This window comes from Bubalus bubalis, chromosome 9, assembly GCF_019923935.1.
Source record: "Bubalus bubalis isolate 160015118507 breed Murrah chromosome 9, NDDB_SH_1, whole genome shotgun sequence".
Taxonomy (NCBI): domain Eukaryota; kingdom Metazoa; phylum Chordata; class Mammalia; order Artiodactyla; family Bovidae; genus Bubalus; species Bubalus bubalis.
In genome coordinates this window covers 52742360-52758067 of record NC_059165.1, presented here as the reverse complement: position 1 = coordinate 52758067, position 15708 = coordinate 52742360, and the positions used below count along the sequence as shown (strand labels likewise).

Below are 15708 nucleotides of genomic sequence, written 5' to 3'. Positions count from 1 at the left end.
TACCACAATAAAAAAGCATTAACACTAAAATTTTAGAAAGACATTTACTTTGACCTGTATAGCATTAACTTTCCCCCCCCAAATTAGGAAGTATTGAATTTTCAAGTTTGTAAGAGAGAGCTGTCATGTCACTTTATCAACACAAAATATGATCTTTCACATATTTGGAAAATTATCAGGGCCACACAATCGGGCTGTGTCAGTGGAAATCATGAAAGGGAAAAAAGTGAACACTGGCAGCACTGTGTTCCCTCCAGAAAATGGAAAGAATCCTTCTCTTCATCTATCACATTATTCTCTTTGACTTTCTAGTTGCATCTGGGATGAAAGAGAACTATTTATAATACAAGGATTATTTGTGCCAATTATCTAGTTAATATACAGCAAAGGCAATGGTTTTTTGTTCTTGCCTAACCAATCATTTGGAAGAATGTACTTAGCAGATAGTTATAATCTGTAAGGAAAAAAAAGGATATCTGCTGGTAAATTAGAACTAATTGGGGGGGAAATAAGCCTATCTGTCATAAACCACAAATAATGGTTGGAGCAATAATGTTTATCATAATTTTTACATGGTAATATAATTAACTGATGAATTATACTGAAGCAGAGTATATCATTTATCCTCAATAGCTCCCTTGTGCCAAAAGAGCTAAATACAGTACTTCCTTTATTCCAAAGATAAGAGATGTTGAATAGAACCAGCAAACAAGGCAGAGGATGCATAGAAATCGAGTATCTTTAATCTCTGATTAACACTTCAGTCTGTACTTGGAATATGCCACTTCTATACTTTCCAAAGGATTTACAGAAGTATAAATAAATTGAGAACAAAGAAAGGAATAATTTTTTTTTGCCACTGTGTGCAGTATGTGGGATCTTTGTTCCCTGGCCAAGATCAAACCCACATCCTTTGCATTGGAAGCAGGAATGATATTTAGAATTCTTGCTTGTGTTTGCCCTTTGTATGTTTCCTTTCTGTCTGTAACCAACTTCCCTTTAATAGAAGCAGTGTTGAGCATGGGAAAATGGCAGCCATGACTCATGATTATGTAAATTGGTATCAATATGGTCCTGGGCTGCCCATCAGGCAGAGACCAAGGTTGACCCTGAGCAAGGGCCTGAGCTTATATTGCTGGAGTTCAGTATCACTGCTTGAACTCCTGTTTGTCCGATCCCATTTGTTCTGTAGGAAGGCTGCAAGGGTGAACAGTTAGTAGAGATACTTGAATGATTAAGGTAAACTCAAGGATTGATCACCCAATAAAGTTATTAGAAAGGTAAAGAATAGTCTCTGGCCCTGCTATGTATTTACTCCAGATATAAAAGCCTGAGAAGAATGAGTAAAGACATCATTCTAGAAAGTCATTCTTAACTTCAAAAGAGTAGGGTGAATTGATTCAGTTTCTCCCAAGTGTGACAAGGCAGCATCCTTCCTTAAGCATTGGACTGTTCTTCAAACACTTATACCTATGGGGGTTAGGATACCAAGAAAGTTAAAAACTGAGTTTTTAATGTTCAATTCTACCTTGGGCTTAAGATAGAATGTCAAATTTGTGATCTACAGCAGAGACACATCTTTCAAGAAGGTTGGGTTGTAAGTACATCACATAAGGTAAAAATGCAGCAGGTCAAAATTGCATTTGGGAAAGTTCTATATTGGATCTAAACATGTTTCAAAACATCCAACACAACCAAATTTTTCTCTCTTGAAACATAGTTCTTTTATTTTTCTGATTGAACACTAGATTATGTAAGTGGCTTGCATTTGGGATGTTGCAATTTTTAAATAAAGTATTTTAAACCCTAGTGTGTCTCTGTATGGTGAATATTCCTGACTGAGAGAACAAGACTTTGCTACGCATCTTCTCAAACAAAGAGGAACATACTCACTGAGTGGAAGCCAATCAGAAGAGCTTGTGGTATTTCAGTTGTTCATTTATTTGTTTTCATCTTCATCCCCAAGCTACCATTCATTCACACAACCTTGACTTCTATCTTTTTGGCCCACCTTTTCTTTTCCCTCTTCTTTAGCAGAGCACAAACAGGAGAATTTTGCATACAGTAAATATCCCTCTGATGTGATTCTACTGTAGTACTCAAGGCAGACATAATCAATCATTCACAACATGATTTTTCTCTCATTTGACCAAGACTGGACCTCAAAGTTCTTCCCAACACAGCACTCCAGACAGCCACTACAGGTAACCAGTACAAATTCTCTGACATTCCATATAATGTTTTTAAACAACTTAGATTTCATTACTGTTTTTAGTTTCATTTTATATATGATTTTAAGAAAGAAAGCACTAGTTGAGATGCTTACTAGACCTCACACTGAATTCTGATATTATGACCCATTAGATTATGTGTTGGAGAAGACTCTTGAGAGTCCCTTGGACAGCAAGATCAAACCAGTCCATCCTAATATTCATTGGAAGGACTGATGCTGAAACTCCACTTCTGACTTGAAGAGTCAACTCATTGCAAAAGACCCTGATACTGGAAAAGATTGAAGGCAAAAGAAGAGGGTAGTAAAGGATGAGATGGTTAGATAGCATCACCAACTTGATGGACATGAATTTGAGTAAACTCCAGGAGATAGCAGAGACAGAGGAGCCTAGTCCACAGGGTCACAAAGAGTCCAATATGATTTAGTGACTGAACAACAGCAACAGATTATAGCAGGGGTCAGACAATTAAGGCCTATTGATCAAATCCACCTCATCACCTGTTTTTGTATAGCCTGAGAGATAAAAATGGATTTTACACATTTAAATCACCAAAAAATCAAATAATAATAATATTTTGTGAAATGTAAAATTGCATGTAACTAATATTTGTACTCATAAATAAAGTTTCATTGGAAAATAGTCACTGTTATTTGTTTACATTTTTGTCTATGACTGTTTTACACTACAGAGTTGCAGTTGTATCAGAGAGTATACGTCCCACAAAATCTAAAATAATTACTAAGTGATCCTTTGTAAAAAAAAATATGTAAACTAAAGTATGATGAGAACATTGTGGGTTGAATGTCAAGTCAAAGAATTGGTATTAACAGCAGAGGTGATAAAATAAGAGCAAGCAACATAACATGACTGCATGTATTTGTCAAAAACTCATCTTATGACATACTTTAAAAGGGTGAATTTTATTATAAAATTTTTGTTACATTTATTATTTTGCAATAAAAATTTGCCATAAGAAAATAATACCAAACATAAAAATAAAAAAGACCTGGAATTTATTGGGGGCTACAGAGAATTTGACATGAAATTAGGTGCTCTGAAAGAGGCCACTGAAATGTAGATTTAACATGAGATTTATATTTTATAATCCAGCTAAGAAATAAGTTCAGTGAACACTATGGGGGTCTTGGCAGAATGCATTCTATTTTTCAAATTGTTCACTATTTACTAGTCACATTTTTAAATTGTATAAAACAAATGACCTATTTAATCTTCTATTCAGAAGCTAAAATAAGTTCCTTCTCTCATAGGAATGGCAGAGGAATTGGGAAAAATACTCTAAATGAAAGCATGCCCAGTGATATTTATATTTCACATTAATATGATAATCCTTTTTAATTGATTAATGATATGCTTACAAGTGTTTGAGTCTGCAATAAATCATGCAAACTTAAGTAGAATTTTGCTTCTGATTAAACTTTGGTTTATGCAAACTGAAAACTATTTAATACTAACTATCAATATAAGTATGTGGGACAAGAAGCAATAGTCAGAACTGGACATGGAACAACTGACTGGTTCAAAATTGAGAAAGGAGTAAGACAAGGCTGTATGTTGTCATGCTGCTTATTTAACTTCAATGCAGAGTACATCATGTGAAATGCCAGGCTGGATGAATCACAAGACTGCCAGGAGAAACATAAACAACCTCAGATATGCAGATTATACAACTCTAGTGGCAGAAAGCAAAGAACTAAAGAGCCTCTTGATGAGGGTGAAGGAGAACACTGAATAAGCTGGCTTAAACTCAACATTCAAAAAACTAAGATCATGGAATCCGGTCCCATCACTTCATGGCAAATAGAAGGGAAAAAAGTGGAAGCAGTGACAGATTTTACTTTTGGGGGCTCCAAAATCACTGTGGATGATGACTGCAGCCATGAAATTAAAAGACTCTTGCTCCTCAGAATAAAAGCTATGACACACTTAGACAGCATATTCAAAAGCAGAGATATCACTTTGCCAACAAAGGTCCATACAGTCAAAGTGATGGTTTTTCAGTAGTCATGAACAGATGTGAGAGTTGGACCATAAAGAAGATCTGAACACTGAAGAATAGAATCATGGTGCTGGAAAAGACTGAGAGTCTCTTGGACAGCAAGGAGATCAAACCAGTCAATCCTAAAAGAAATCAATCTTGAACATTCATTGGAAGGACTGATGCTGAAGCTCTAATACTTTGGCCACCTGACGTGAAAAGCCGACTCACTGGAAAAGACCTTGATGCTGAGAAGGATTGAAGACAAAAGGATAAGGGGATGGTAGAGGATAAGATGGTTAGATAGCATCACCAACTCAATGAACACGAATTTGAGCAAACTCTGAGACATAGTGGAGGACAGAGGAGCCTGGCACACTGCAGTCCATGGGGTTGCAAAGAGTCAGAGATGACTTAGCAACTGAATGACAACAAATAAATGGAAGTCAACGTTTTATTAGTTCAGAACCTAATTGCTTTCTATAATTTTTACTAATGAAATTTTTCTTCTTTTAAAGGATTTTGGAGCTGATCATTTCTCCATATATGAGAAAAGAAACATCTCATTTGCTGAAATACAATTTGCTGAGCACCGAAGAATTGATGCTTTTGAACTGTGGTGTTGGAGAAGACTCTTGAGAGTCCCTTGGACTGCAAGGAGATTCAACCAGTCCATCCTAAAGGGGATCAGTTCTGGGTGTTCATTGGAAGGACTGATGTTGAAGCTGAAACTCCAATACTTTGGCCACCTGATGTGGAGAGCTGACTCATTTGAAAAGACCCCAATGCTGGGAAAGATTGAGGGCAGGAGGAGAAGGAGACAACAGAGGATGAGATGGTTGGAGGGCATCACCAACTAAATGGACATGGGTTTGGGTGGACTCCAGAAGTTGGTGATGGACAGGGAGCCCTGGTGTGGTGTCGTTCATGGGGTCGCAAAGAGTCGGACATGACTGAGCGACTGAACTGAACTTTCTTGTCAATGTGCACTCCTAATGTGTCAGTGCAAAGGCAAATTTGCAAAACAAACTAACCCACAATTTTGAAGTAAAAGGAAAAGAAGGTGAAACTATCCTAACAACTCAAGCATAGGATGCCTGGGAGAAAGCAGGCCCTGTCCCTCTCAATAATCTACTCTCCTCTCCAGTTCTTGAAGAGCTTATCTAAGAAACAAGTAGTCCCAGTTCAAAGGAGTTCAGAGAACTCTCCAAAAACTGTTTGTGCCCAGAATAGTGAGGTCAAAGTAGCAGGCACTCTAATAGGTAATCAACAGTCTGTGTTTGCCCTAGACTGAAATTTCCACATCTCAGTAACACTTAAAGTCCTGGGCAGTGTTCATTGGTCGCTCTAGCTAGGTCATGGAACATGTTCCACAATCACAGAATAACAAACAGGACTAGAAGGGACAACAAAAACAACTCAGTCCAACTTCTTCATTTCACAGATGGGAAGTCTGATCTGAGGCAGGGGCCAATGATGTCTTCACAGATTCAGAGCTAAACCCAATCAGTGTTTCAGGAGACAACGGAGCTCCAGTATGCTAAATCCAGATTTAAGATTATCATACAGAAGAAGAAAGGATTCCCAGGTAGTGCAGCATCAAAGAACCCCCCTGCCAATGCAGGAGACGCAAAAGACCTCGGTTCGATCTCTGAGTCAGGAAGATCCCCTGGAGAAGGAAATGGCAACCCACTCAAGTATTCTTGCCTAGCAAATTCCATGGACAAAGGAACCTGGTGGGCTATCATCCATAAGGTCACAGAGCTAGACATGACTTAGCTTAGTGGCTGAACACACACACACACACACAGAAGAAAACATCTACAGTGGTGAAAGGCACAGACCTTGAGGTCAGACTACTTGGGCTTCTGTCCTGTGACTCTGGGCCAACTATCTGACCACTTAAAGTCCTAGTATTCACAACTGAAAATTGGCCTTGGTAGCATTGAGAGGATGCAAATAAAGTACTGAGTTCAGTGCTTGGCACATAAAAATGATAAATAAATATGTATTATTAGTTTTAGTTTATTTTTCTAAGATTTTTTTTACTGTGAACCACTTTTCTAAGTCTTTATTGAATTTGTTACAATATTGTTTCTCTTTTATGCTTTGGTTTTTTGGGGGGTGGGGCATGTGGGATCTTGGTTCCCGTACCAAGAATTGAATCCACACCCCCTGTACTGGAAGGTGAAATCTTAACCACTGGACCACCAGGGAATTCCCATTAGTAGTTTTAATCTATTTCTCTTCTTTTCTTTCATTACCATCATCATTATCTTTATTTCTTGCTCCTTACAACAAGGGATATGTAACGAAGGATAATAAGTCCCTTTCTTGGATTTTCACTGAAACCATATGAACTTTAAGTACTCGTGTATTTCACACTTGGAATTCACCTGAAATACATCATTGTGAATTTGTGTCATGCTGAAGGGCTTGGATGGTGTGGGAGGTGGGAGGGAGGTTCAAAACGAAGGAACATATGTATACCTGTGGCTGATTCATGTTGATGTGTGGCAGAAACCAATACAATATTGTAAAGCAATTGTCCTCCAATTAAAAATAAACAAACTTATTTTTAAAGAAAGAAAAGCCAGGTTGAAATCTTCCGGCTTAAAAACAACTTTATGAGCATGCACTCTCTTTAAGGCTATATTTCTGATGATTGTATTTATGATATAGAAGAAGGGATTAAAATTGTGCCACACACAGGTATCTACACAGGCACACATACACACACGCCATACAGAGAAGCAGCCTATAGTGCCTACGGTGTAGTGGGAAGGATGCTGACTTTGTAGTAAACCGGAGCTGGGAGTTTGGGAAACTTGCTTGAAACAGTTTGAGTTTCTATTTTCTGAAGACAGAACACAGCAGCACAGATGTATGGGTTTGTCGTGCAGACTAGATGAGGTGACACGAGTGCATGCCACCTCGGTCACATGCAGGGCACTGCGCTTGCTGTTTTCTCTGTGTTTCTTCCTTCTCAACCTGGCCACACCGAAGCTCCTTGGTTTCCTTGAACACAACCCACCCTCTTGCCCACACAGCTTTGCACATGCTGTTCTCTTGGGCTGAAGCACTCTTTTCGCCTTCCCTTTGCACAACCACTGTGTACTCTACCTCAGGACTGAACTTGACTACTACACTCCTGTGACACCTTTGTTGCCACGCCTAGATTAGACCACGTACTTCATTTATTATATGTACTCACAAAGCACGCTAACTTCTGTTACCATGTCCCAATTACCCTAGACTTGAAATTGCCAACTCATTTGCCTGAAGTTTGAGTAGATGATGTGCTCCTAAGAATACGTATCTATTACGTTCAGTTTTGTAACCAGGTCTCCCCATAATGATCTTTCCAAACCAACAGTGCTGAGGAGAGTGGAGTGAGATGGGCATTCTTTCACACTTTTTGTACAAAAGAGAGAGATCTGGTGTAGTAATAATAATAATGTAATTATTAGGTATCTCTCTGCACTAAGCATGGCAAAAAGTGCTTTCGTACATTTTCTCACTTATTCATTGCCATCCTCATTGGGAATATGTACTACGAGCATCCATGTTGCACAGATCAAGAAACAAAGACTCTGAGTCTAAACAACTGCACAAGGGCATGAAGCTTTGGATGGTGAACTCAAGACACAAACCCAGATCTGCCAGACACGAACAAAATTTGTTTCTCATCAACAACACTCTCCTGTGCACGTTCTCTGGGGGAGAGTTAAATTATTCATGCCTCAGTGAATGCTGTGGAATAAATGAGCCCACAAATGGGGATACACAGTAGGCACCACGACTGTTTATTTCTTACATGTTTTAACTCACCCATTTTCCCTCTCTTTCTCTTTTTCAGTTATTTATTTTCAAGTAAGCACATATGAGGAAACTATTTGATACTATGTCTATCTTTTTATTTACGACAATAAATATAAAATGTTCCCATTACATCCTATTGTTTCCCTCTACCTCAGTTAAACCATGCCAAGCTCACAGGCAGAGTGGTGAAGACAGTGTGATACGTATTGTATCACTCACTCAAGGGCTTGCTCCTCAAGAACAGGGGTGCCCTACTTAGCTCTGTGTCTCCAGCTGCTAGCATGATGCTGGTCCCACTGCACACAAATGATAAAACCTGCAGGAATGGGTTGTTAAAAGAAATTGTGAACTTGAGGTAACAGAATTTGTAAAGGCCATTTAGAAACTACAAATGTCACTCATTTCATGAAACTCAGAAATAAAATGGAGGGTCTTTGCAAAGATAGTAGCTAAAAGAAAACTTCAGGCTACTACACAGAGTTTCTACAAGTGATTAAATTGGTAGAAGTGGACAAACCAGGAAAAACTGAACATTAAATGCATTCAACAAATATTTGAGAACTCCTGAAATTTGAAGCACTATGCTAGGATCTGATGATTTATTTGAAAACTAAGGAGAATTTTCTTATTGTTACAAGAGAGAACTTATCCTTTTAGTAACAGAATAATTTGCATATCAGACCAAAAGAAAATCAAGTTTTGTCTTATGTGGAGAGGGTAGAGCAATCATACTAAAATTCAACTCTAAAGGGTCCATTTTCCTGCCTGACACATCTGAGCGCTTTCCGCAGCCATTATGTTTAAACTTCAAGCTCTTTTCCATAGTGTATTTGGTTCTTCAGAACTTTCTTCCATCCTCTCTTACTCCCACTATACTTACTTACTCCTTACTCACCAGTCACACTAAATCTTTTCTATGTCTCCCATAAAACTATGCTTTTTATGCCTCCAGTCTACAGATCTGGAATGCCTTGCTCTCCCTCTAACAACACTCCATTCATCCTTCAAGACACTGATCAAACGTTACAGAAACTTCTGGCACCTTCAGCCAAAGGTAACCAGTGTTCTCCAGGGGCTCCCACTGGACACCTATCAATCTCAGGTTGTGGCTACACTTCCATCCAAACCACAAAATCCTCGCGTCCAGCTGTCATGTCTTACTTGTCTTTGTCGGTTTTAAATATGGCCCAAAAGGTCCGTCTAGTCAATGCTATGGTTTTTCCAGTGGTCATGTATGGATGTGAGAGTTGGACTATAAAGAAAGCTGAGCGCCAAAGAATTGATGCTTTTGAAGTATGGTGTTGGAGAAGACTCTTGAGAGTCCCTTGGACTGCAAGGAGATCCAACCAGTCCATCCTAAAGGAGATCAGTCCTGGGTGTTCATTGGAAGGACTGATGCTGAAGCTGAAACTCCAATACTTTGGCCACCTGATGCGAAGAGCTGACTCATTGGAAAAGACCCTGATGCTGGGAAGGATTGGGGGCAGGAGGAGAAGGGGACGACAGAGGACGAGATGGTTGGATGGCATCCCTGACTCAATGGACATGGGTTTGGGTGAACTCCTGGCATTGGTGATGGACAGGGAGGCCTGGTGTGCTGCGGTTCATTGGGTCACAAAGAGTTGGACACGACTGAGTGACTGAACTGAACTGAAAGGTCCATTTACATCCTGAATGGTTACTGCTTTGACAGGTAATCTATCTTTTTTATATTTTCCTCCTGGACTAAGAAATAAAAAGAATGATGAATTGAACCATGTATATTACCATATCTAAAATAGATAGCTATTGAGAAGTTGCTCTATAACACAGGGAGCTCAACCTGATGCTCTCTGACAACCTAGAGGGGTGGAAAGGGGTGGGGGTGGGAGGAACGCTGTAGAGGAAGGGGACATGTGTATACTTAGGGCTGATTTATACTGTTATATGGCAGAAACCAACACAACACTGTACTGCATAAAAATTTTTAAATGAGCATTTATTAATAAAAATTAATAAAAAGAATGATGAAAAAGTATATAATTAAATACAATCTATTTATCAAACACTGGTTCAGCATTTAATGTATAATGGTAGATAAGTAGATAAGACAGATACTATTCTTTCCCTTGCAGGGCCTGGGTTCAATGGGGGAAAGCATAGCAAGGAATTTACATGAGCAAATTAATCATAGGTTATGATAAGTGATAAGATGGAAGAAATTAGTGTGGTGGGGAATGGAGAAAGTGACAGGGAAACAACTTCAGGTAAGAAGTTGAGGGAAGGTTTCTCTCAATTAGAGAAAGGTGAACTGAGAGCTGACTGATAAGGAGTTCAGAACCATGTCCATGCATGAACAATAGCCGTTCAAGTGTCCTGGTGGGGACAATCTCAGCATGTGCTACAGAAAGCCATGATCACTGGAGTGACTGGCCCTAGATGAAGTTGGAACAACTGGCAGGGAATGGACAGTATAAGGTTTTCAGTTTAGTTCAGTCATTCAGTCGTGTCCGACTCTTTGCGACCCCGTGGACCACAACACACCAGGCCTCCCTGTCCATCACTAACTTCCGGAGTTTACCCAAATTCATGTCCATCAAGTCAGTGACGCCATCCAAACATCTCATCCTTTTTCGTCCCCTTCACCTCCTGCCTTCAATCTTTCCCAGCATCAGGGTCTTTTCCAATGAGTTAGCTCTTCACATCAGGTAGCCAAAGTATTGGCGTTTCAGCTTCAATATCAGTCCTTCCAATGAACACTCAGGACTGATCTCCTTTAGGATGGACTGGTTGGATCTCCTTGCAGTCCAAGGGACTCTCAAAAGTCTTCTCCAATACCACAGTTCAAAAGCATCCATTCTTCGGTGTTCAGCTTTCTTTATAGTCCAACTCTCACATCCATACATGACCACTGGAAAAACCATAGCCTTGACTAGATGGACCTTTGTTGGCAAAGTAATGTCTCTGCTTTTCAATATGCTGTCTAGGTTGGTCATTACTTTACTTTCAAGGAGTAAGCATTGTTCAATTTTATGGCTGTAATCACCATCTGCAGTGATTTTGGAGCCCAAAAATAAAGTCTGACACTGTTTCCACAGTTTCCCCATCTATTTCCCATGAAGTGATGGGACCGGATGCCATGTTCTTAGTTTTCTGAATGTTGAGCTTTAAGCCAACTTTTTCACTCTCCTCTTTCACTTTCATCAAGAGGCTTTTTAGTTTTTATTCACTTCCTGCCATAAGGGTGGTGTCATCTGCATATCTGAGGTTGATATTTCTCCGAGCAATCTTGATTCCAGCTTGTGCTTCATCCAGTCCAGCATTTCTCATGATGTACTCTGCATATAAGTTAAATAAGCAGGGTGACAATATACGCCTTGACGTACTTCTTTTCCTATTTGGAACCAGTCTTGTTGTTCCATGTCCAGTTCTAACTGTTGCTTCCTGACCTGCATACAGATTTCTCAAGAGGCAGGTCACATAGTCTGGTATTCCCATCTCTTGAAGAATTTTCCACAGTTTGTGGTAATCCATACAGTCAAAGGCTTTGGCATAACCAATAAAGCAGAAAGAGATGTTTTTCTGGAACTCTCTTGCTTTTTTGACGATCCAGAGGATGTTGGCAATTTGATCTCTGGTTCCTCTGCCTTTTCTAAAACCAGCTTGAACATCTGGAAGTTCACAGTTCACATACTGCTGAAGCCTGGCTTGGAGAATTTTGAGCGTTACTTTACTAGCGTGTGAGATGAGTGCAATAAGGTTTTACCTACTGGCAAAAAAAAGTGTCACTTTATTATCAATGTGGTGGAACCCAGTGGACAGCTTCAAGCCAAAAATGTCATGGTTGGGTTGGTGCAGTTTTAGTGTTTGTGTTATAAGCCATGACTCAAAAAAAGCATGTTTTTAAAAAAAAAATTCTGGATATCTAACTTATACAATGTACCTAGAATAGAATAGTCAAATTCAGAAAGTCAGAAATATACTGGAGGATGCCAGGGGTCTGGGGTGGTAGGGTGGTGGGGAGGGAATGGGGACTTAATAATGTTTAATGGGGAGAGAGCTTCAGTTTAGGAAAAATTAAGGAGGAGGAGGATGTGAGAGTTGTACAATAATGTCAATGTACTTAGTGCCGATGAAATGAATACTTAAATATGGTTAAAACAGTGTGTTCTATAGTATGTGACTTTTACCACAATAATAAAAAAAAAAAAAACATTAAACAAAAAAATTCTGGGAATCTGTCTGGACAAGACTTCCTCACTGGTTTACTGGTCACTTCATTCTCTTATCCACGAGGGGGCTCCAAAGATCATAAAAGTATCTGGCTGGGTTAATCTCTCTGCTGCTGCTGCTGCTGCTGCTAAGTCGCTTCAGTCATGTCCGACTCTGTGCGACCCCATAGACAGCAGCCCATCAGGTTTCCCCGTCCCTGGGATTCTCCAGGCAAGAATACTGGAGTGGGTTGCCACTTCCTTCTCCAATGCATGAAAGTGAAAAGTGAAAGTGAAGTCGCTCAGTCCTGTCCGACTCTAGCGACTAACTGCTTGATGGCAGTCTCCTTAAACAGCTTTAAGATAGGAATAAGGACAAGAGAATATGAGTGAATGAGTAAAGAAAAGGTTAAAACACAATCAGCTCTTTGAAACAGGTCTGCATTTGATAGACTATATATGATACAAGAATAAGGATCAATATTTTTTCTATAAAACCCAGGGTATGCCAAGCCTTTACATGACTAAATACATTAGGACCGATGAGTAGTTTTAAAAAAAAGTTACTGTACTGACAAAAAAAAATATTTACAAACCATGTGTACTCAGTCGTGTCCAACTCTTTGGGACCCCATGGATTGTAGCACTCTAGGCTCCTCTCTCCATGAAATTTTCCAGGCACGAATACTGGAGTGGGCTGCCATTTCCTACTCCAAGGGATCGTCCCAACCACTGCTTCACACTGGAAGCCAAAAGATATCTGCAAAGTACTGGGGCAGAATCTGGCAGCCTGCTAATTAAAATGACAGCCTTAAAGTGGCCAGTTTCTGAGTGCTTACTCTGTGTTCCTTGTGCTTGGTCGCTCAGTCATGTCCAACTCTTTCCAACCCATGGACTGTAGCCTGCCAGTTTCCTCTGTCCATGAGATTCCCCAGGCAAGAATACTATGCTGCTTTATATATATTATTTCATTTAATCCTCCATCAATCATAGCTGATAGCAATAAGCTTTACACCCGTTACTAAAACTGGAAACTCCAAAGCTCATTATACTAACCGTCACCAAAAGAGACTTCCAGAGACTTCTGTTCTAGTCGCAGCCCACTTTGTTGCAACCTCAGTTTTCTCAGTGATAAAATGGATATTGTTATCTTCTAGTGGAGACAGGCTGATAATAATATAGGTCCAATAAGTCTGTACTGCCCCTCTAATGCCATGAAGACAATCAAAAGTATTTTGGAAACTACCAGCTGTTATGTAAAAACAATGTATTTTCAGTCAGGTGTCTGATTTGTGCCTTAAAAATAACATGCCCTCCTCCAAAATAAATTCTTAAAAAAATTTCTTTTTTCTAAATTGGATTGTCCTGTTTTGGAAATTGACCAAAATTCCACTTTAAATGTTCAGCTACATCATATGATCCTCTCTCAAACAGGTTTTCATAAGGAGCTGGCAATATAAAGTAAATTTCTACAGAGTTCTGCCTCCAACTCACTGTTTGGGTTTTAGGAAATTCCTTCCTCAAGACCTCCACTGTCAAAGGAGAGAGTAGGCCAGTTGAAGTTCAAGGTTAGGTCAAGTTTTACATTCCTAGGATAGACTGTACCCATGAGTGGTATTGGAGAAGACTCTTGAGAGTCCCTTGGACTGCAAGGAGATCAGTCCTGAATACTCACTGGAAGGACTGATGCCAAAGCTGAAACTCCAATTCTTTGGCCACCTGATGCAAAGAACTGGCTCATTGGGAAAGACCTGATGCTGGGAAAGATTAAAGGCAGGAGCAGAAGGGGACAACAGAGGATGAGATAGTTGGATGGCATCACTGACTTAATGGACATGAGTTTGAGTAAGCTCTGGGAGCTGGTGATGGAGAGAGAAGCCTGGCATGCTGCAGTCCATGGGGTTGCAAAGAGTTGGACATGACTGAGCGACTGAACTGAACTAAACTGAACCTCAAGGTGGTTCCAGGACTCTGTGCAATTTTATATCTAGATAAATTTTAAAAAGTGGAGTCTGAAAAAAATACATTTCAGCCACAGACATTTTGTTGGACCAACATAGTTTTTAAACATTTTAAAAATTTGCCAATGTTTATAAATGACGGGAGATTTCACACAGAAGTTCTCATTTCTAGCTTCTCTTTTAAAATCTGAATTTTTGGCAACACAGAGCTGGCATTTTCACATTGCAGGGGAACGCTTGACTTGAATATAAACTGTTTCCAACCCACTCTTAGACTAGACCTACACCCTCTGGTCTCCCTGCCTCACCACTGACCACCTTCTCACACCCTGGTCATTTCAGTAAGAAACCTATGTGCCAGGAGTTATCTATTTTATATACAGTAAAGCAACTATGGAAAGTGAAAGTGTAAGTTACTCAGTCCTGTCTGACTCTTCAGGACCCCATGGACTGTAGCCCACCAGTCTCCTCTGTCCATGGGATTCTCCAGGCAAGAATACTGGAGTGGGTTGCCATACCCTTCTCCAGGGGATCTTCAAAATCCCAAAAAATAAAAGAAAATAAAGAAAAGAAACCTATGTGTCAATTCTCCAATGGCTTAACTGTGTGTGACTCCTGAGTCAGAGGGAAAACGTTAAGTTATTTCAAGCGTGTTGATTATTACAGAGAGGTGGTAGAGGGAGCTACCATGGAAGAGAACAAAGAAACTTCGAGTGGGACTGAGGTTAAACACGGGGCCTCGGGGAGCCAAGAGATCCGGGTCTAGAAAAGGTTCTCTCCATTAATTCTGTTACACTGGACAAGCATTTTCCTTCTCAGTGTCTCAATTTCCCCAGCTGTGAAACGGGGAAATCTGTGAAACCGGAATCGTTAGACGATCCTGCAGGTCAGAATCTATAAAATTCTCAACCTTCTCTTGGATCTTCGTAACATCCCTTAGGAAGTCTAAGAATCTGCCATTCCCACATCCACTTTCCTCCCCGGTGCCGCCTGGGCTTCCTGCGCGGGGAAGGGGGTCACTTCAGGGGAACCGGGTCTCGGTCCGGGAAGTCCAGGCGTGCTCTGCCTGCCGGCGGCTCAGGATCGTGCCAAGTCGCCGCGGAACCCCGCCGCCAGCTCCCCACCGCGCAGTCCTCCTCCTCGCCTTCCTCCAGGGCAGCTCGGAACCCAGGAGACGGCCTGACCGCTTCCGCGGAGCAGGGCGCCTGGGGCCGCCAGGCCGCCGTCTGGCCTCCGCCCTGGAGCCACCCCTCCCAGAGGAGCTGCGTGCTCGGCTGGCGCTTGGACCCCTCGGCAGCCCAGCCGCAGGTGCCCGCCCGCCTCCGCCCAGCCCTGCGCTCACACCGGCCGCTGGGGCACCCAGGCTGGTAGGTTCCATTCCCCGCTCACTCCTCTTGCTCGGAGTTGTTCTTTTAGCTCCTGTTCCCCGGGTGGAAGCACCAGTCTGAGCTTCTCCGAAGGCGTGAAAGGATAACGGAGCTAGGTGAGTGATGCTCTAGATCTTT

At 40.9% G+C, this 15708-nt stretch overlaps 2 protein-coding genes across 3 annotated transcripts in view; one reads left to right on the top strand and one right to left on the bottom strand.

The window, feature by feature from the left end:
• PPP2R2B (protein phosphatase 2 regulatory subunit Bbeta) overlaps positions 1-15708 on the bottom strand; it is a 704283-nt gene that overhangs the window by 643171 nt on the left and 45404 nt on the right. The gene's annotated exons all lie outside the window — the stretch shown is intronic.
• The window catches only part of STK32A (serine/threonine kinase 32A), a 133946-nt gene continuing 133459 nt past the window's right edge, over positions 15222-15708 (top strand). Inside the window, exon 1 of the mRNA XM_006069396.4 lies at positions 15222-15686. The gene's annotated coding sequence lies outside the window, so the exon portion shown is untranslated. The remainder of the gene's footprint in view (positions 15687-15708) is intronic.